The 20,659-nt window shown below is 45.0% G+C and overlaps 1 protein-coding gene across 4 annotated transcripts in view; it reads right to left on the bottom strand.

Annotated features, from left to right (window-relative positions):
- Positions 1-20,659, bottom strand: part of CYRIA (CYFIP related Rac1 interactor A) — a 163,862-nt gene that overhangs the window by 63,768 nt on the left and 79,435 nt on the right. For all 4 annotated transcript variants that reach the window (XM_068280278.1, XM_068280275.1, XM_068280279.1 and 1 more), the window contains exon 2: positions 20,299-20,364. The gene's annotated coding sequence lies outside the window, so the exon portion shown is untranslated. The remainder of the gene's footprint in view (positions 1-20,298; positions 20,365-20,659) is intronic.

Raw genomic sequence — 20,659 nt, 5'->3', positions numbered from 1 at the left:
CTGTTCTGATATATTACCATGTAGTGCAAGTCTCTCTAGGTGGCTGCTTTACATTACTTGCAACCAAGTAGTTGATTCAGCAGCAAACCCTGCAGAGTTCCTCCCATTCTAGGAGCACAGAGAGAACTCTGCACTCCACATGCAGCATTTCTTCTGCTGCTCAGAGGTGATTTATTTATTCTACAGGAGAGCTCTCAGCACAAGCATTGCACAGGCGGCAGCTATAAAAGTCATAATTATAACACATAGCATTCAATTCTATTAATACTACAAGGGGCTTTTAATAAGTCTAAGGAGTTTGTAAAGCCCATTTATTCAAGGATCTACCGTAACTAAAGTTATTCAATCTTATAAATTATACAGATTAGATATCTTATGTAAAGTGGACCTGAACTTTTACACAGGACAGAAGGAAAAGATAGAGAAATGCACCTTGTACGTATTGAGAGTTTAGCCTAATTCCCCCACATGTAAGACTAACCACAAGTGTAACTTGATCCCTCAGCTGTGTCAGTTGCCTGCCACGGCAGAGCGTTAATTGGTAAACACAGGATGTTAAAGACATACTGTCATTAAGTTACATTAGTTATGTTAATTAAAATAGATAGGTAATATAATCTCTTACCCACCCTGTTTTAAAAGAACAGGCAAATGTGTGATTTCATGAGGGCAGCCATCTTTTTGGTGGAAAGGAGGTGTCAGGGATCATGAGACAACATCAACTGTACTGTGTGCTGATCACCCCCTCCCAGTTGCTAGGCAACATGAATAAAAACATAGGAAATCCCATCATGCTTTGCACAGCATCAAGGAAAAAACGCCCGGCAGTTTTCTTTGATGGGTGGAGCTTAGCTAAAAATGCAGCTAAAAATGATGCTTTGGTAAGAAAAACAAAGTTCTGATGCTGTGAAACTGTTAAACGCCAAGCCTTTTCAGTTCTGCTGAGTAGATTTTTAGTCCGGAGGTTCACTTTAACAATACATCTGCTTCCATGAAAGCAGGAAGTAGATCAAAATTCTGCAATAAATCTGCAGTCTTTCAGCTGTAACCAGGGCCACCATCAGAAATTTTGGGGCCCCTCACACATCATCAAGCCTGGGCCCCCCTCCCTGGGCCCACCCACTGGTTTCTGTGCCTGCCCACTAGCCACCCCACCCCCATGTCCGTGCATGAATGTGCATTGCTCCGACACTGAAGAAAGCAGCATGCACAGCATGATGCGGCAAAAACTGGGCATGACCATGACATGTTGTGGGTGGAGCCAAATACTAGCAAAATACAGGTAGTCCCCGGTTAACAAATGAGATAGGGACTTGTAGGTCCGTTCTTATCCTTTATCCATTCTCTTTTGTGTCCCTCTGTCTCACCTCAGTTTGTGCCTCTTTTGTGTCCCTCTGTGTGACCTCATGTTCCTGTCTCATCTCTTTTCTCCCTGTGCCTCTTTTGCCCACCTCTGCTCCCCCTGTGCCTCTTTTTATCCCCGTGTTACCGCTTGCCCCCTTCTGTCTCAGCTCGTCCCCCTGCCCTAGCCAGGTATAGGTGCCACCAGTATAGGTAGCAAACATAGGTGCCCTTACTATAGGTAGCCAGGTATAGGTTCCCCTAATATAAGTAGCCAGCTATAGGTGGTGCCCCAGTATAGGTAGCCTGGTGTAGATTCCCCCAGTATAGGTAGCCTGGTATAGATGGTGCCCCAGTATAGGCCCGCAAGATACAGGTGCCTCAGTATAGGTATTCAACTATAGGTGGTGCCCCGATATAGGTAGCCTGGTATAGTTGCCCCCAGTATAAGTAGCCTGGTATGGGTGGTGTACCAGTATAGGTTAGCCAGGTACAGGTGCCACCAGTATAGATAGCAAGCTATAGGCGCCCCAGTATAAGTAGCCAAGTATAGGTGGTGCCCCAGTATATGTAGCCAGGTGCAGGTGTTGCCCTCAGTAAAGGTAGCCAAGTATAGGTGGTGCCCCAGTATAGGTAGCTAGGTATAGGTGGTTCCAGCCCCAGTATAGGTAGCCAGGTATAGGTGGTGGCCCAGTATAGGTAGCCTGTAGCCAGATGTAGGTGGTGCCCCAGTATAGAAAGTCCGCTGTAGCGGGCTCACTCGTCTGTTCCCCACGTTCAAGCGCTGATGTCACTCTTCTCTCAGTGCTGGAACACAGTGTGCTGGTTAGTGAGCCACAGGCCTGCAGCTAGCAAGTGCGGCCCTTCCAGCGCTTTGGGGGGGCCCAGGGCCCCTCACTGCAGAGTGTGGTCCCCACCATATGCCTGCCCTGGCTGTAACAAAGAAGTGTTTTTCTTTAAAGAGGAGCTGTCATCCATACTATCTCAGAAAAAAACCCACATATACAAGTAGGTATATACTTGCTCTACTTCGCATCACGTGGTCCCGCCAGCCAATCAGCGGCCGCTCCAGGAAGTAAACACTGCAGTAGTGTTCATTGAATCAATTCATTGAAAAGAGCCGGACTTCCTATCTACTGTTCAGAATCGATTCAGAGCAGCAGGACTGAACCTAGTGATGGGAAGTCCGGCTCTTTTCAATGAATCAAGCCGAACTTCCCATCACTACACTGCAGTGCAGTGAATATTAATTAGCCATGTGGCTAACAATAGCGGACTCTCCCCTCCTTCTCAAAAAAAATAAAAACAAAACAAAAAACCACACACACGCACAGCATTCTGCACTTTCAAATAACGTCCACGTTACAATGTAACAATGTTACAATGTGAACAGCCCATTGATTTTTCATTACTGTGAGTTGGGCTGCGTTACAGGCTGCTCTAACGTGCGCCTGTAGCGTCCCAATGTGAAACCAGCCTTAACGGAATAATCAAACGAAATTATCTAACAGAACAAAATGAAAAAATTGTACCATGTATGGTCACCATTACTCTGTGCATCATTGCCCGCCCTCCTCCCAGTCTTCAGGCACTCCCACCTAGCTCAGCAGTAGAAAGTGCATTGTCTCACCACAAGAAATGTTGGCCAATCAGAGAGAAACAGAGGTGTGGAAGGGGAAAACATGAGGGAAAGAGGCCTCAGCCAATCAGGCTGCATTAGTTATGGCTGAGGGGAAAGTAAAGAAGAAATAAAGAAAATCCAGCATGCCCTGCAACTTCCTTTTTGCAGCAGATGCTCCTCCTAGATAGAGCCCACCATTCCAGCGCTGGGTCCCTCTTCATCCTCCAGCCATGCTTCCGGTCTTGGACAAGTGTACACAAACTGGGCATAGTGTGTAAATGGGTTACAAGAGTTTGGGAGGGGCTGTCTATTGAGGTCCCACAGTTTACCGCTCAGCTCTGTTGTGCACTACAAGGGGGGTTGCACTTTGGTAGTGATTTGTGTAGAAGAAGAGACCTCCACTTTTGGGGCACTTTTTTTGGACTAAAAAACACGACTTATACATGCGTATATACGGTATGTGAAGGGGGGGCGAAATAGGTAAACTTGCCACCACCATTAATTTGTTCATCTCATAAGATGCCAAAACCCCGACCAACACAGATGTAAAGGTTCGTACACACATCAGATAGAAGTTGTTCAAATCAAATGATAAGCAACGAAAGACTGACTTGTGACACTCCTGCACACAGCACTGTAAGCTACCGATGAATCATCAGTTAATTTGCACCCGCGGCCAGAAATGGCACTTTTTTTTCACACAGCCGCACTTTGCGGATGCATTGTTCATGATGGACTGATTCCTGTAGACGCTATTGATTAAGAACGATTGTCGGCCGAAACGATCCGCTGAGCAGATCGGCGAAAGTGACCGAGAACCACCGCTTATTATTGTCTTTCAGTCATTCGCTTCCATTTTCTTTAAAGCGGAACTGTAAACTATAAAAAACAAAAACAAACAAAAAAAAAAAAACAATTGTTTCGCTTACCTGGTGCTTCCCCAAGCCCCCAGCAGCTTTCTCTTTATTTACTATATAAAATTCACCGAAATCAAAATGTGGACAGTACAATAGACGTTATGTAAGTAGCACAAGTATTTTACTACTTCTATATGTGTTTTTTCCTGGGGTAGTATGGCTGTCCCTGCTGCTTAAAGTGGATCCAAGATGAACTTTTTACGCATTACATAATTGTGTTCCTTTCCTATTGTTTACAGGGCATTCCTCAAGCCAAATACTTTTTTGTTTTTGTTTTAATACTCTAATTCCCTATAAACTAAACAAGCCACGCCCACAGGTTTTCAGAGAGCCTTGGCATTTTCAGACAGTAGCAAGGGCTCATGGGAGCTCAGTCTGGGCAGGAGGAGGGGGAGGTATTACCAGCCAGAGATTTAAGAGGCAGAGGGAAGGAGGGGGAATTAGGTTTTTTTCACAGAAGATGCAAATAAGCTTGCCTGTTTGTAATGTTTACAAACAACATGGCTGCTGTCGTATCACAGGAAGAAATGATCATATTCTATTGAAGCTGTTTGCAGCTAGATTTTCTTTGTAAACTATCTAAACTTTAGATAAGATATATAGACAAGTTACTTGTTATAGTTAGTTTTTCATCTTGGATCTGCTTTAAGTTCCAGGCCATTCAGTTCAGCCTTAGAGCCAAATGCCAAAATAGTTATTTTTAGATAAAATGGCCTCAATTCACTAAGCAGTTTAGACTAGTCTACTGATGGTTTTTAGTCTACTGATGGTTTGGTCAGTTGCATCAAAGGCAAATTCACTATTATCAGATGTTTTAGACCTGGTCTAAACCATCTGGTAATTAGGTGGGTAAAGCAGGGAAATGATCATAAGATGCAATTCACAAACAAGCAGCTATGACTGATCTCCTTCTTCTCTGATGAGCTCCCCTCTGGATACAATTAAACTCCTGCATAAATAATTAAAAAGGTTCCATCTCCACATCTAAAATACCTCACAGAATTACTTTACCGACGGAAATCAGCTGGTCTAATTTCTGTCAGAAAAAGTGGGCGTGGTTACTCCTTGTTTGCCTTTGTGAATTGTGTAATAACTGAATGTTAGACAAGGTCTAAAAACGGGTCTAAAACATTACACCAAACCATCAGTAGACTAAAAACCATCTGTGGACTAGTCTAAACTGCTTAGTGAATTGAGGCCAATGTGGAAAGATGTTTGAACTTTACTAAAATGTTACCGCTTCCCGTGTCACTATTAAGATGGGTAAATCTTCTAAACAGGGACAGAACCCTCAATAAATAAGCCCCTGTTTTGTGGTAAGAGGAAAATTAGAACCCCTATGAAGTTATTGCAGGTCTTCATTCTCTATGTCCAGGACCATCAGGGTCATTATTGAAGCCATACAAGTCCATGGAGGCTGCAGCGCATATAGAAAATAGGGACACAGACTGCACTAAAACCGGTTCCAACTCCCTTGCATGCTGACTTAAACTGAGAAAATCTATTTCTGACCGCTGGACTGTAAAAGTATCACTATTATTTTAATTTAGTAATTATATAGCACCAACATCTTCCATAGTGCTGTACAGAGTATATCTTAACTGTCCCTCAGAGGGGCTCACAATCGAATCCCTGCCATAGTCACATGTCCATCATAGTCTACGGTCAATTTTGGGGAAGCCAATTAACTTATCTGTATGTTTTTATGTGGATGTGGGCGGAAACCGGAGTGCCCTGAGGAAACCCACGTAGACACGGGGAGAACATAGAAACTCTGCAGATAGTGCCCTGGCTGGGGTTCAAACCGGGCATCCAGCGCTGCAAGGCGTGAGTGCTATCCACTATGTCATTGTGCTGCCCACTAAAGCCAGACTGTAAGTACTAATAGAACAATCCCTTATGGTAGTTTAGTTGTCTGAGGGACCATGTACAGTTAGAAGTTACAAAAAATAAAGGCTTCTGCAGTAACAGGCTGGTCACATCACCTGACACAGACCAGCTGAAGGAGTGAGCAGCAGGCCCAGACTTAGTGCACAGACCAACCTCTTTGGGTAATGACAATCTGCAGCTCAGGAAAACTGTGCTGCAACAAGTGGCTGGTGAAAGGCTTCCTGGCCAGGTATATACACTGACATCAGCTAATATAGAGGTGTATGCACTGATAAACGCCACATTCTGCTCCCGAGCGCAGGAATAGAATAGCGCTTATGCTTGCGGGATAGGCTTGGCGTCTTTGCACAGATGGAAGATATTTTCTTTGACACGGGCTCTGACAGCGGATTTCCAGCGGAATACACGGCGGCTTCTAGTTCTCGTTAGGTGAGCTTTTGACAGATGTCAGATCTGGTCTACTCTCCTGCCACTAATGCCATCTCATGGAAAGATGAGTCAGCCAGTTTCCCTTCTGCACACTCCGCTAGCTCCAGGCTCTGCTCAGATGGATGGAAGGCGCTTTTTACACGTTTTCCTCCAGCTCTACTTTTACCAATGTCAGTCTGTAACCACTACAAGCAAGCCATGCTGGAATCCTCCCAATAGAGGCAGACAGATCTGTGGCCAGCACAGTGCAGGGCTGAATAGCTGAGCTGCGCACTGCAGCCTCCATAGGTATACTGCTGTGTGTGTGTGTGTGTTTGTTTTTGTGTGTGTGTGTGTGTGTGTTTTTGTGTGTGTGTGTGTGTGGGTGTGTGTGTTTTTGTGTGTTTTTGTGTGTGTGTGTGTGGGTGTGTGTGTTTTTGTGTGTGTGTGTGTGGGTGGTGTGTGTTTTTGTGTGGTGTGTGGTGTGTGTGGTGTGTGTGTGTGTGTGTGTATGTATGTATGTGTGTAGTGTGTTGTGTGTGTGTGGTGTGTGTGTGTGTGGTGTGTGTGTGTGGTGTGTGTGTGTGTTTTTGTGTGTGTGTTTTTGTGTGTGTGTGGTGTGTGTGTGTGTGTGTGTGTGTGTGTGTGTTTTTGTGTGTGTTTTTGTGTGTGTGTGTGGTGTGTGTTTTTGTGTGGTGTGTGTTTTTGTGTGGTGTGTGTTTTTGTGTGGTGTGTGTGTGTTTTTGTGTGTGTGTGTGTTTTTGTGTGGTGTGTGTTTTTGTGTGGTGTGTGTTTTTGTGTGGTGTGTGTTTTTGTGTGGTGTGTGTTTTTGTGTGGTGTGTGTGTGTGTGTTTTTGTGTGTGTTTTAGTTACATGCAGGAGGATGCATACAGATTTACCATTGCTATGTCTTATATTAGATGCAAGTTTCTATCACAACAGGAATTGGATAGGTATAGGATAAGGATAGGATAGGATATGTATAGGATAGTGATAGGAGAGGATAGGGAGAGGATAGGTACAGGATAGGGATAGGAAAGGGTAAGGATAGGATTAGGACATGGATGAGAATGGTATAGGATAAGGATAGGAGAGGATAAGGATAGAATTAGGACCGGAATAGGAAAGGTATAGGATAAGGATAGGTACAGGATAGGGATAGGAGAGGATAAGGATAGGGATAGGAGAGGATAGGTAAAGGATAGGGATAGGATAGGGTGCTGGTGCTGCACCTCAGTTCTGCTGTTTGTCTCCTGGGTTAGAGCTGCTGTATTAGAGGCGTAAACAGATATACAGAGCAGGAAGTGAAAGCTCTGGCAAATAATGCAGTGAAATGGCAGGAAAAGCAGAGCCCACTCCCTGCACTATGATCTCTCCTCCAGGAGGGCTGATTGCTCCACCATCTATGTGCTGCACTGCTCACACATGTGAACAATAGAGCTTTGTGGCAGAAACGACACAATTATCAGTCATGTGGCGGTAGCAGCAATTAGGGATATATTACATCTGCTCTAAAACACACATGCCAAAGAGAAGATTAGAAAAGCCACGGAATAGCAAGAAGCAGACCTTTTCAAGACTTTCTTTCTTGGGAAATCTGAAATAAAGTGGAACTCCAAGCAAAAATACTGATCCACTGCTTGCCATCCCTTAGAAATAAATGTGCAGAGTATTTCCCTCAGACAACCAATCAAAGCTCCCGCCCTAACCGCCTCCCAGTTGCTCTGTAAGAACATGATGTGACAACTGCTGCATTTAAGCTCCGCCCACTGTTAACACCCTACAGCTCAGCTGGGGAATTTTTGTTTTTGAAGCTGCAATTTATAACGACTTTAATTTACAGAATAAAAAAAAAAGATACAATTTTGGATTTGTGACCTATATTGTAATACTGTATTACAATTTCCTTCCCAAAACATTCTGCAACTATGTAGCTATGCTTTTCTACATATGCTGAATTGTATTTCCTTACAGGCCAGCCCACTGATTCCTGCATGTAACAGCTTAAAATTTTCATGTTCACATCCCCATTTCACTCTGTAGCAAGCTCCATACAGGCTGGACTGTTCACATCTAGAGGCATATCATTATACTAAATGTCTGTTCATTGTCCGTGTGCAGCCTCACTCCAATTTGGTTATCTTTCAGTACACTTGAGATAGAGGAGAAGAGGAAATCAACTTTTTACAGAATAGGTTTTCTGAAATCTATGCAACCAATCTATGCAACTGATCCAGTCAGACTCCAGTCAGAGCACTGGATCTGCATGCTTGATCAGAGACTATGAGTAAGGCCCCTTTTCCACGGGCAGTTGAAAGGCAGTGAAAGTCCTCTCAAACTCTCACAACTGCTTGCTGCTGCCTGGTAACTGCTTGATGAGCACACCGTTCGGCCGCCTGTGAAAACGGGCCCTAAAAGTATTAGAGGCAAAGAATCAGCAGGACAGCTGGGAAATTTGCAAGGTTTAAAACGAAATACTGTAAATATATGGCAGCCTCCATATCCCTCTCACTTCAGGTGTGCTGTAATGTCCCAGCCGAGTGATATGTATGTGGTAATAGTATATGCTTTCTTTAAGAGGTGGAAGTTGCAGGCACACCTGAACTCAGCTGATCCTTTCATTTTGATGATAGACATTCGTGTGATAAGACTCAGGAAGGTCGCAGGTGTTCTTTTTCAGGCATCTGTCTGAACTAATCATGCCACAAAGGCCTGCTCACACTTTTGGAACAATGTGGTACATGAACTCGCATATAGTATGTCATATACTGCAACACCAAACAACATTGGAAGTATTGTCCAACTTTCCCACCAATGGCCTGTGGATCTCTGCACTGTGTAAATGAACTGCTACATGCCTATATATGTAAGGTCTCATTCAGAGCAATAACTGTCATTAACACAAGGCACTACACAGTCATCTACTTCCTTTATGGCCCTTTTCCACAGGTAGCTGAACTGCATGCTCAGTGAGCAGCCACCAGGCAGCAGCCACCAGCCACCAGTCAGCAGCCACCAGTCAGCAGCCACCAGATCATGATCACATGGGATGGGCAGCACACTTCCAAAAGGAATCATGTGATATTTGGGGTGACACGCGGCATAAGGGAGACTGTAGGAGATTTGACCAGAAATAGAGGCTGGGAATGTGTAGGGAAGGACTGTGTATAAGGCTTCAACTTTACATTCTGGTTAATGGTTGAAACACTTAGGCTTACTTTAACCGCTTCTAGACCAGCAGGCTCTGGGCCCTTAAAAACCAGAGACTTTTGGGTCAGAATAAGGGACTCACTGACATCACATCTCACAGACCAGTCTTTCTCTTTGTGCTGCTCTCCTGTCACTGATAGACAAATAAGACAAATAACATTTATATTGCGCTTTTCTCCTTGCGGACTCAAAGCACCAGAGCAGAGCAGCAGCCACTAGGGCGCGCTCTATTGGCAGTAGCAGTGTAAGGGAGACTTGCCAAAGGTCTCCTACTGAATTAGTGCTGGCTTACTGAACAGGCAGAGCCGAGATTCGAACCCTGGTCTCCTGTGTCAGAGGCAGAGCCCTTAACCATTACACCATCAGCCAACTTACCATCAGCCAACTTACCATCAGCCAACTTACCATCAGCCAACTTTGAGCCAATCACAGGGTCAGGAGCCAATGAAATTGACTGACTCACAAAGCTCTGCTGTCATACAGACAACTGAGCAAGAGGATGGAGGGAGAACGTCATGGTAATTTAAATCTACTCCCTGGCAGGGATAACAGGTCCCACACAGGGTATAGATTTCAATTGGCAAGATCCGGAAGCAGTTAATGCAAATCATAAATGGTCAATAAAAACACTGTCAGTTCATGGCAGTTAGGTGACAGGTCAAATAAGGGATTCAACATTTCCAGAATTACTGCTTTTATCTGCCACCCCATTTTCTCGGGCCACATTGTCTAACGTGGATGGCCGTGCGATTGGAACACAGTGTGCGTGATCGCACGCCATCTGTGCAACTGTTTGTTGCGCTGCTGATCCCGTGTACTACAGTGAACGGGTCAGGGCTGCACTTTACTTAAAAAAGCATGCAGAAGTGTGATATTGCATCGTACTGCTGCGCAGCGGATCGAGCCTGAACATCAGACAGTGCAGTCCGCGCACTTCTGATTTTCTTGCTGATCGCACACCATATGCATTGCCAAAATGCACATGGCAACACGTATATTGGGAACGAGGCCTTAAAGGGAAGGTTCAGGGAGGGGATTAAAAAAATAAAAATAAATTTCCACTTACCTGGGGCTTCCTCCAGCCCGTGGCAGGCAGGAGGTGCCCTCGCCGCCGCTCCGCAGGCTCCCGGTGGTCTCCGGTGCCCGACCCGACCGGCTGCCAGGTCGGGCTCTTCTGCGCTCCAATTCCTGGGACTTCTGCGTCCCACGCCGGCGCGCTGACGTCATCGGACGTCCGCCGGGGTGTACTGCGCATGCAGACCACCGGGAGCCTGCGGAGCGGCGGCGAGGGCACCTCCTGCCTGCCACGGGCTGGAGGAAGCCCCAGGTAAGTGGAAATTTATTTTTATTTTTTTAATCCCCTCCCTGAACCTTCCCTTTAATATCTGCAGCAGGGCATGTCCTCAGCCAATCAATAGTTGCAAGCCTGTTTACAGTAAGGGGTGAGGGCTGTGTGCATGGGAATTCTGTGGCCATGGTTTTCTTTTAGAACCAGCTCACAAAGCCTGTGGCTCGCCTTGCAAACATCAAACAACAGCTTAGCATAGTTTCCCATTTCTCTGTCCAGGGCTGCAGAGTCGTTACAAAAATCATCAGACTCCAACTCCTCAGTTTATGAAACCATCGAGGCATCGACTGACTCCAGGTACCCATAAATTGCCCCAACTCGTCGACTGTCACCCTCGTTATGTCACAGAGTTTCGTGCCACAAGATGGGCATGGAATTGTGAATGTAGCCAAGGCTAGAAATGACATGTGCCTTGAAAAAGTGGATCCACTGTGGTGCTTTTTGAACTGTCAGCAATTGACAAATACATTGAGACAAACGCTCCCAATCATCTTAATGTGGGACATGATGGATCCCAGTGGTAAGCGTCGAGGGCAGACGCCTGCAGCAGTCTGACTAAACCAGTCCTCAAATGTAACTTTTTGTTAGTGATTTATCTCAAGGCTCAGGGGCTTAAAGAGGAACTCCAGTGAAAAAAACAATGAAGTGCATAATTTTTACTATAATCATGTATAAATGATTTAGTCAGTGTTTGCCCATTATAAAATCTTTCCTCTTCCGGATTTACATTCTGACAGTTATCACATGGTGACATTTACTGCTGGCAGGTGTTGTCAGTGGAAGGAGATGCTGCTTGCTTTTTTGGCAGTTGGAAACAGTTATTTCCCACAATGCAACAAGGTGCCCACAGTGTGAGGTCAGACCCCTGGTCCTGACATCACACTGTGGGAGGGGTTTCACAAAATTAACCATACAGAGCACCTGTTGATCAGTTTGTGAAAAGGAAAAGATTTCTCATGGGAAAGGGTGCATCAGCTACAGATATGAAGTTCAATTCTTGGTTACGGTTTCTCTTTAAGTGGTAACAGCTTATTACAGTTTTATCTTGTAAATCACATAAGGTAGAGCTCCCCTTCTATGTGTCATCTTAGTGATTACCTCATGTTTCACATGTTTTTATTGTACAGTGCTGTATATTTTGAAGTTTGAAAACATTGTATAAGCACGGATTAATATTTAAAGTACACCTGAACTGAGTGTGATAATGGAGACTGCCATTTATTTCCTTTTAAGCAATACCAGTTGCCTGGCTGTCCTGCTGATTCCCTGTCTTTAATGCTTTTAGCCATAGGCCCTGAACAAGCATGCAGATCAGGTGTTTCTGACTAGAGTCTGACTGAATTAGTTGCATGCTTGTTTCAGGTGCGCCGCCCAGATACTACTGCAGCCAAAGAAATCAGTGGGAACCCTCTCAGTTCAGGTGTCCTTTAAATATGACTTCTACCAGGCTCCATAGGTGTTAATGGAATGGGCGCTGTCAGAGAGGAATGACTAAACAATGACCAATTTCGAGAATTGTTTCCGTAACTTATACAGTATTGGGAGTTAGAGTGTGAGTGTGTGTGTGTGTGTGTGTGTGTGTGTGTGTGTGTGTGTGTGTGTGTGTGTGTGTGTGTGTGTGTGTGTGTGTGTGTGTGTGTGTGTGTGTGTGGGGGGGGGGGGGGGGGTAAGAGACTTATAGATGGAATTCAGTTCTGGGCACCGCATTACAGGGAGAATGTACAGTTTTAGAGAAGGTGCAGAGACAAGCAAAAAAAAACGATGAAAGGGGCGGAAGGTCTCGCTTACAAGGAAAGGTTAGATAAACTGGGCTTATTTATTCTGGAGAAAAGACGCCTTAGGGGAGATCCAATTTACATGTATAAATATATCAGAGGGCAATATAAAAACTTGACAGATGAGCTTTTTGTCCCCTAGCTTACGCAAAGTACAAGGGCACATGATGGAGGAAAAAGTTTTAGCCATTTGTTGAAGGGTTCTTTACAGTTAGAGTGAATAAACTGTGGAATGTATTATCACAGGAAGTAGTTATGGCAAATTCGATATCTACATTTAACCCCCCTGGCGGTATGATTGCTTCTGATTTTAGGGTCTAAAAGCGGTACAATTTTTTTCATGTGCTTTTAGAACCTAAAATCATGAAAAAAAATCATACCAGTAGAGTCTGCAGAATCCCCAGCAATCACTCACCTCCTGGGCTCCAGCGTAGCAGTTTGCCCTCCAACCTCCGGGTGGCGCTGCAATCCTAAAGTGAGATTGCCGGCTGTCCTCACCCGGAGGAAGCAGAGCCCCGGAGGAGAGGAAGAAGAATGGCGTCCGACGTCGGGATCCCCGGGAGGTATGTAGAAACGCTCCCGCTGCGCGCATTGCTCTGCATAGACCCGGAGCAGTGCTTTTCAGCGCTGCTAGATTTGGGCGCAGCTGGCGCCTCCATAGACTTCAATAGGAATCATTCCTATTGAAGTGCTCAGTGAGTAACGTCGGCTCCGTCAGAAGACAGAGCCGAAGTTGCTTAAAACCATAATAATTCGGCCTCAAGCAATCGCTGGAAGCCGAATTATTTCATTCCCCCACTATCCATGTCGGCCTGGAGGGGGAATAGTAATTAAATCGGCCCGGACTTGTGCAGAAGCAGGATCAGCTATATACCGCTGTATCCTGCGCCCAAGTCTACCGGCGCCGATTTCAAATGTACGCCCAGCGGCTATCCCGTGTGCAGGTCGGGGTTACCGCTATGAGCTGTGGTTTTCTACCCCGACCATAGCACGGGGTTACTGCTAAGGAGGTCTTTAATGCTTTCCTTGCGTAGAAAGACATCCATGGCTATAATTACTAGGTAATTCCCGGAGGTGTTGATCCAGAGAATTATTTGACTCATCTGGAGTCCGGAAGTTTTTTATTTTATTTTTTTTTACACACTTAGGGCTAATTGGACTATGCCTTGCAAGCCTTTTTGCATTCTTCTGGATCAACAGGCAGTGTTTTCCCCAAGCTCTTTTAGCCGGGTGCTCCACCCAGCTACTTTTGGTGAGCACCCGGCTGTCTATTCTGTAGGCAGAGTTGCTCACAGAAGCACCGGCCCTGTATTCTCTCATCTCGCCCCACCCAGCTACTTTTTTATGCCACCCAGTTGGAAACAAATTCTGTGGAGAACACTGAACAGGGATATGTGAGGGAGAGGGCTAGTGCTGTATCTTATTTTCTGGTTAAACTTGATGGATGCCTGGTTTTTTTTCTTTTGTTTTTTTCTGTTTTAACCCAAATAACTATGTAGCTATGTATAAAAGAACTGCGCCAGGAAGGACAAAAAAATATTCCTCCCACTCAAATGCGCCTCTGAAGTAACTGTACCATTACCATGCTTCAGTAAGATGCATCATGGGAAAATGATCCCGTTGCTCATAATGTTATGTAAGTGCCTGAGGGAAGCGCTGGGACATCACTGGCATCTCTGCCTCTTCCCCTCCTTGCTAAACACTTCTCACATCACCAGCGAGTAAACAGATTTACACGTTACACGCACCGCGCCGGACTCTCCACAAGGGAGTATTCCACAGAGCTTCCTGATCAGACCTAACGTCATTTAAATTAGACGCAGCCTTGGGAGCTGTCCCTAACCAATTACTTTACTGCCTAATGGCTTCTAACAGAAGTTTGGAGAGTTCTAGCCAAAACAATGAGCAAATAAGTCGTGTCAGGATTCACCCTGTCTGCAGTGAAGGGAGGAAGGGATCAGCTTTACAGGATTCTTCCTCATAATGGAAATAGTCCTCAGACTTACAAGGCGCACGTAACCGTAACACATACACTGACTCTGGAGACCTGATGTACAACCTTGAGGGCCCCATCACACCGGGGCGGGGCCGGATTAAAAGAACGGAGCAGCCGGAGAGAAACCCTACGCACCCTACGCATGTATAAATATACCCATTATCTGATGCCTAGTACACACAAGGAGATTTTCAGGCAGATTTCCTACCAGACTGATTATTTTCAACATGTCCGATCTGATTTCGATTTTTCCAATTTTCCATAGAAGTGAACGGAAAATCAAAAGGAAAAATAGAAATAAGGTCGGACATGTTGAAAATAATTGATCTGACAGGAAATGTGCCTGAAAATCGTTTGTACTAGGCATTGATCTCAGGTACACTTTAAGGTCTTTCGTCAGGAAATTCGTCAGTGTACTGCCACCACCAGGAGCAAAGAAAAAGGGATTATATATTTTGTTCACACAGTTTTTGTTTCTCCTAAAGGGCCTATTCATACTAGCAGTGTAGATGGATATGCACCACTCAGCAACGCCGGTCACTATGGCACACACTGCATCGTAACCACGGCTCAGGATAAATCAATAGGGGCCATCTAGTCACTGAGCCAAACCTCCACTGGTCAGATTTTCTACTGTACACCACACTGCTCCTAATGTCAACCAGAGCCGAGCTTCAGAACCCCTATACGAGGAGTGATCCAAAAGTCCACAACACAGAATAAACCGCAGATGTTATAGGCTTAAAATTTGGCAGGCACACTTTAAAAAACAAAATGCTATAATATACTAACACCACCCTAAGCCAATCACACTTCTCACATGTTTAGATCTGTCATTTTGGATATCCAAAAAACACCATTTCATGGAAGGCTAATAAAACGCTGGCAAATAATTCAATCATATCCTGACTTCACTACTGTAACACCCTACTCTGTGGTCTACCAAAAAACAGACTGGCATCTTTCCAGTCCCTACTGAACTCTGCTGCCTGTCTCATCCCCCTCTCCCCCTGCTCTTCTAATGCTGCTCCCCTCTCTGCCAATTTCCCAAAGGATCCAGTTTTAAACTCCTCAGCCTGTCATACAAAGCCCTACATAAGTTGTCAGCTCCATACATTTCCTCAAGCTCCAGATACCTCCCCGCCCAGAACCTCCGTTCCCCCAGGAGACCCTTTTTGTCCTCTAGCTTAGTCACCTCCTCTAACTCCAGCATCCAGAACTTCTCACGTGCATCACCTCTCCTTTGGAGCTCTCTCTCACAGCCTGTCCATCATGCTCCAAGCCTTGAAACTTTCAAACGTTCTCTAAAAAAAACACCTTTCCAGACAAGCCTATAATTTGCTATAGGTAGCATTGGAGGCTCACAGCCTAATACACTAAGCCCTGTGTCTCCTTCCCTAATGTCTCCAACCTGGGGACAGAAAGGGATACAGGATGACACATGGGGAAACAAATTGGGGGAGAACATAACCTAGGCCTCCAAGACACTCCTTTTAGATGAACGCACCAGGTTTAGTATACATATTTTCTTCCCTTGTTTTTGCCCTCTAAACCTAGGTGTCTCATATTCCAGAGCGTCTTATATAGCGGCAGATAAGGTATTTATGTATTTGTATCGCTAAATATCCTAACTGTACAGCGTTTTGAACGTCTCCTATATCTATGCTCCCCACTATTTGTTTTGTACTATGTACAGTGCTACAGAAGATGTTGGCACTATTTAAATAAAAAAATAATATCCCTTCGCACATTTTTTACTAGGAATAAAAATATACCTGTGTTATTAGGCTCCGATAGAAGCAGCCACTGACTAACTCAAGAGCCTAACCCACCCTGAAATTAGATTGGTTCCTGCTTAGGAAGGCCCATAAAATCAAAACAAAAGTCAAATTTCTGTGCCGCTAAAAAGCATAACTAAAACTACAAGTATAATATGACATAATTTAACAGCTATTAGTAGAGCACTTTTACGCCCATTTTGGTGCTCAGCACCGAATATAAAGCTGTCAGGACCCTGCAAAAGACACATCTGTAATAAACAGACATAGGAAGAGACCTTGGCAATAAATTAGGGGGAAGTGCGTGCTCGCCCACAGTGTGAAGTCAGCATAACAAGAAAATAGCCCCCTCATCCCCCCCACACAATGATAATGGTGTCTCTCAGACAGGCTTAAAATCCATGTAGGGACTGAACAAACAGTGCTTGTCTCACAGCAGAGGGCTGCAGGCAGCGTGGGTTTGGGGGCCGCAGAGCATGGAATGACATTAGGCAAGGAGGAAGGCATGCTGAAGGAAGAGGAGAGAGGCACACAGTATATACGCTGAATGGAAAGGACAGCTCTGCAGCATCTCATGCAAATCTGATCCAGGGACGTTTATATACAGAGGATGAGAGAAAACTACTGTACATTGTACTAGGAGAAGAGGAAACCACAGTGACAATTGCTGCACACTACGTCACAGCATGCCACAGACAGAGGAGCATTAATGAACTGTAAACCTAAAAATGTCCATGAACTGCTAACCCACTGTACCCCTAACCCCACACCTTTCCATGTCCCCTTCCCCCACCTGCTTTGGTAATGCCTGTATGAATCTTGGTTATGCCAATAAAGCTATCTTTGATTTGATATTTCCTGTACCTCTAGCAGTGAGGTTTATTCTGAGCTGCAGTTTCCTCCTACTGCAATCATAAAGCCCTCACTAAACTCATTAATTTATTTTATATTATGCCAACTTCCTAAGAAGTAGCAACTCCTGCGCCTGGCTGCAGGAGAGGGTACACAGCGACCATCTTGTCTTTCAGTGAAGCCTCTCTGGGAGACTCAGGGTCAACTAAAGGGAACCTGAGGTGTGAGACATTTGTAGACGGACATCTTTACTCCCTACTAGACCTATGGCCCGTTAAAATAATGGGCGCTAGGCCTCTGCTCAAAACCCCCCTCCCCACCCGTCCCTATCGCGGTTCAGAGCGCATGTGCGCATGGCCGCGAGGCATACCCGCACGCCCACCCCCCTGGCTCCGTCCTCCTCCTGTCCACACGTGCCGTGCATGTGTGCTAGGCTAAAAGCACGGACACAGGGTTTTATATATAGAGAATAAACAATGCCTGACTGTCCTGACGGCCCTCTGCCTCTAACACTGAACAAGTGTGCAGCAGATCAGATGCGTCTCACGAAGATCTGACAAGATTAACTACATGCTTGTTTCAGGTGTGTGATTCAGACACTCATAACTAGAAAGATCGGCAGGAATGCCAGGTAACTGGTATTGTTTGAAAGGAAATACATACGGCAGCCTCCATATGTCTAACTGCGGGCTCGTTCTAAAAGGAAACAAACTTCCCTTCTTAAGCTGGATTGAACGTGGCCTTATTGGACGATAAAAGGCCGTATCAGCCTAGAAACCTGAGTGAATCCAGCGTGTACAGCAGCCGCCAGACATCTGCTAAATGTCGGCATGCTGAATCTTTAGCAATCTGCCGCTTGAGCAAGCAACCAGCGTATTGTTCTGCCCACTCACCCCACCCGTGTTAAGCTGATGAGTCGTACGGCACTCATTGTTCCTCCGCCCCCCTCCACAGCAATAGACATGTCGCTAGCCTGGAGGCTATTGGCACATCTGTACAGCGTTGGCTCTGCACTGTCACCCTAGGGATCATGTACAGATCCTTGCTGGTGTATACATAACTCTACTGATAATCATGCCTCAACCTATATTCAATTCCTTTATTTTAAAGTCTGACCATTGAAAGACACACCGGAGGAGGAGAGGATTTGCGCCAGCCTGACAGATTAGTCTTTAACCTCTTGCTGACCACCTAATGCCGTATGGCGGCGGCAGAGGGGCTCGGTTGTTCGTCAGCACCGCCATATGGCGTCATCTCGCACGGAGTGAGATTTGAGGGGAGCTCAAACGAGCGCGCTCTCCCGTCACTGTGCACGGAGGATCCCATCGTATAGCCTGCTAGCCAGAGATCGGCGCTGGTAGGCTGTTTATTTAGGCTATTTATGTAGTTACGTTTATTTATAAAGGGCTGACATCTCATGCAGCACTGTACAGAGTAATCTTGTCACTTAACTGTCCCTCGGAAGGGCTCACAATCTAATCCCTACCATAGGCATATGTCTATGTATGTAGTGCAGCCCCTTCTCAACCTTTTTACCCTGGAGGAACCCTGCAAATAAATTTTGGATCTCAAGGAACCCCTGCAAATATTTTTTTGATCTATTCTAGAGGAACCCCTGCATTTATCTTGCAGGAGGCGTGGTCTTTAAAAGTAGGTGCGGCTGTTTCATTACCCCCTATGACACTGCCACTCAGTATACTGTCTCCTGAGCCCCCAATTAAGTGCTTCTTTTAACAGTACCACCTATTCTATTGTGCTCTATTATACTTCCCCCACTATGGGGGAAAATGCCAAGGAACCCCTGCAGAGTACTCAAGGAACCCTGGTTGAGAAAGCCTGATGTAGAGTAATGTACGTATCGCAACCTATGGCCAATTAAGGGGGAGGGGGGGTTAAAAAAAAATAAATTAAGGGGGTAAAATTAATTTGGGTGCGAAGTAGTATGACCAAGCAGGGATGGGCTCAAATTAAAATTCAAGTGAATCCGGATAGTTGCTATCCGGATTTCCCCCTTATTAATGGCAATCACCGGTGCGGGCTGGGCGGGGGTGTCAATCTTACCTATCTGACGTCTTCTTCGGTCCGTCCCTCGGCACCTCCCACGATCACGTGATTACAAACACTTCCTCCTTCCGGGTTGAAGGAGGAAGTGTTTTTAATCACGTGATGCACGTGGACCGCATTGTGGGAGACGCCGAGGGACGGACCGAAGAAGACATCAGATAGGTAAGATTGACCCCCCCCCGCACAGGTGAATGTCATTAAAAGGGTGAAATCCAGTTAGCAACTATCTGGATTCACCCGAATTTGAATTTGAGACCATCCCTGTGACCGAGTAATAAACAGTTAAAGTTGTGCGTAATTGTAATAAAAGGCCTGGTCACTAGGGGGTATAAACCTCTGGTCTTCAAGTGGTTAACACTCACCACGGACCAGGGATAGCAGGCCTCGGCACTAGAAGGATTTCCTTAAATTTCATGCTGTTCTATCACAAGTCTGTTTGCAGTGTGTAGGCATATTTGATCATGGCTACCTTGTACGTTTAGATTTCTACCAGATTCGACCATCAGATAGATTCCTGTCAGATCAAGACCGACAGGAATCTTCTCTGAGGTGTGCTACACACTAGGAACAGATTTTAAATAGATTTCAGGATGAAATATTTTAGAAATCTATTGAACGGCATCATTGCGCTGTTCGATCCAGTGCAATGCTACGGCCCGTTGATCTGCTGCCACTTTTGACCTGCCGCCAGTCGACCTATATCTTCCATCCGTACCGACTGAGCTATTCAACCGATCTTCATTTGACATCAATCGAGCAGGTCGCCTACTGCATCAATTTTAACCCGAGTTGATCAGAGCGATCGATCTGTCAGTATATTGACAGGAGAAATTGATGTGTGTATGGCAACCTGTCACTGAGATAGCAGAATGTATCACACAGACACAGGAAGTGATAGAGATAACACTACAATTCATCTCTTGCACCACAATTCACCCCAAACATGACCCTACAGAGGATTTGGCAGCAAGTGAAACGGTGAAGGCTGACTGAAGAGAAAGCTCATATAAAAAGCATAACAGGACATGACTTTTCTGTTGCTATTATAAAAAGGTATATAGGTAAGACATAAGTAAACCAGCATATGAAAAACTTTACCTTTTCCACCAACTTTCCTAATGAACGACTCCAAAGATCTATTCTCTTAACATGAGTTCTGTAACCCTGTAAAAAGAATAAAACCATATATTATAAAAGGTTTTTTATTCTAACACAAATGTAACATTATGCAGTTTCTGTTAAAAATGTCAATAATATCTCTTTGCTCCATATAGTAGAGCTGGCCATACACTTATAGATTTCCACCCAATCTGGGAAAAAGAATCAATTCCTACCATACACTGCACATCAATTTTTTAATAGATTCCAGCAGGGAATCAATTAAGAACTGATCAACCTACAGCATTACACTGTCTGATATTATTATTATTATTATTTAGTATTTATATAGCGCCAACAT

The sequence above is a fragment of the Hyperolius riggenbachi genome, chromosome 4, assembly GCF_040937935.1.
Source record: "Hyperolius riggenbachi isolate aHypRig1 chromosome 4, aHypRig1.pri, whole genome shotgun sequence".
In the NCBI taxonomy this organism is placed as follows: domain Eukaryota; kingdom Metazoa; phylum Chordata; class Amphibia; order Anura; family Hyperoliidae; genus Hyperolius; species Hyperolius riggenbachi.
Note: the sequence above shows the minus strand (reverse complement) of the source record. Positions and strands in the feature narration are given on the sequence as shown.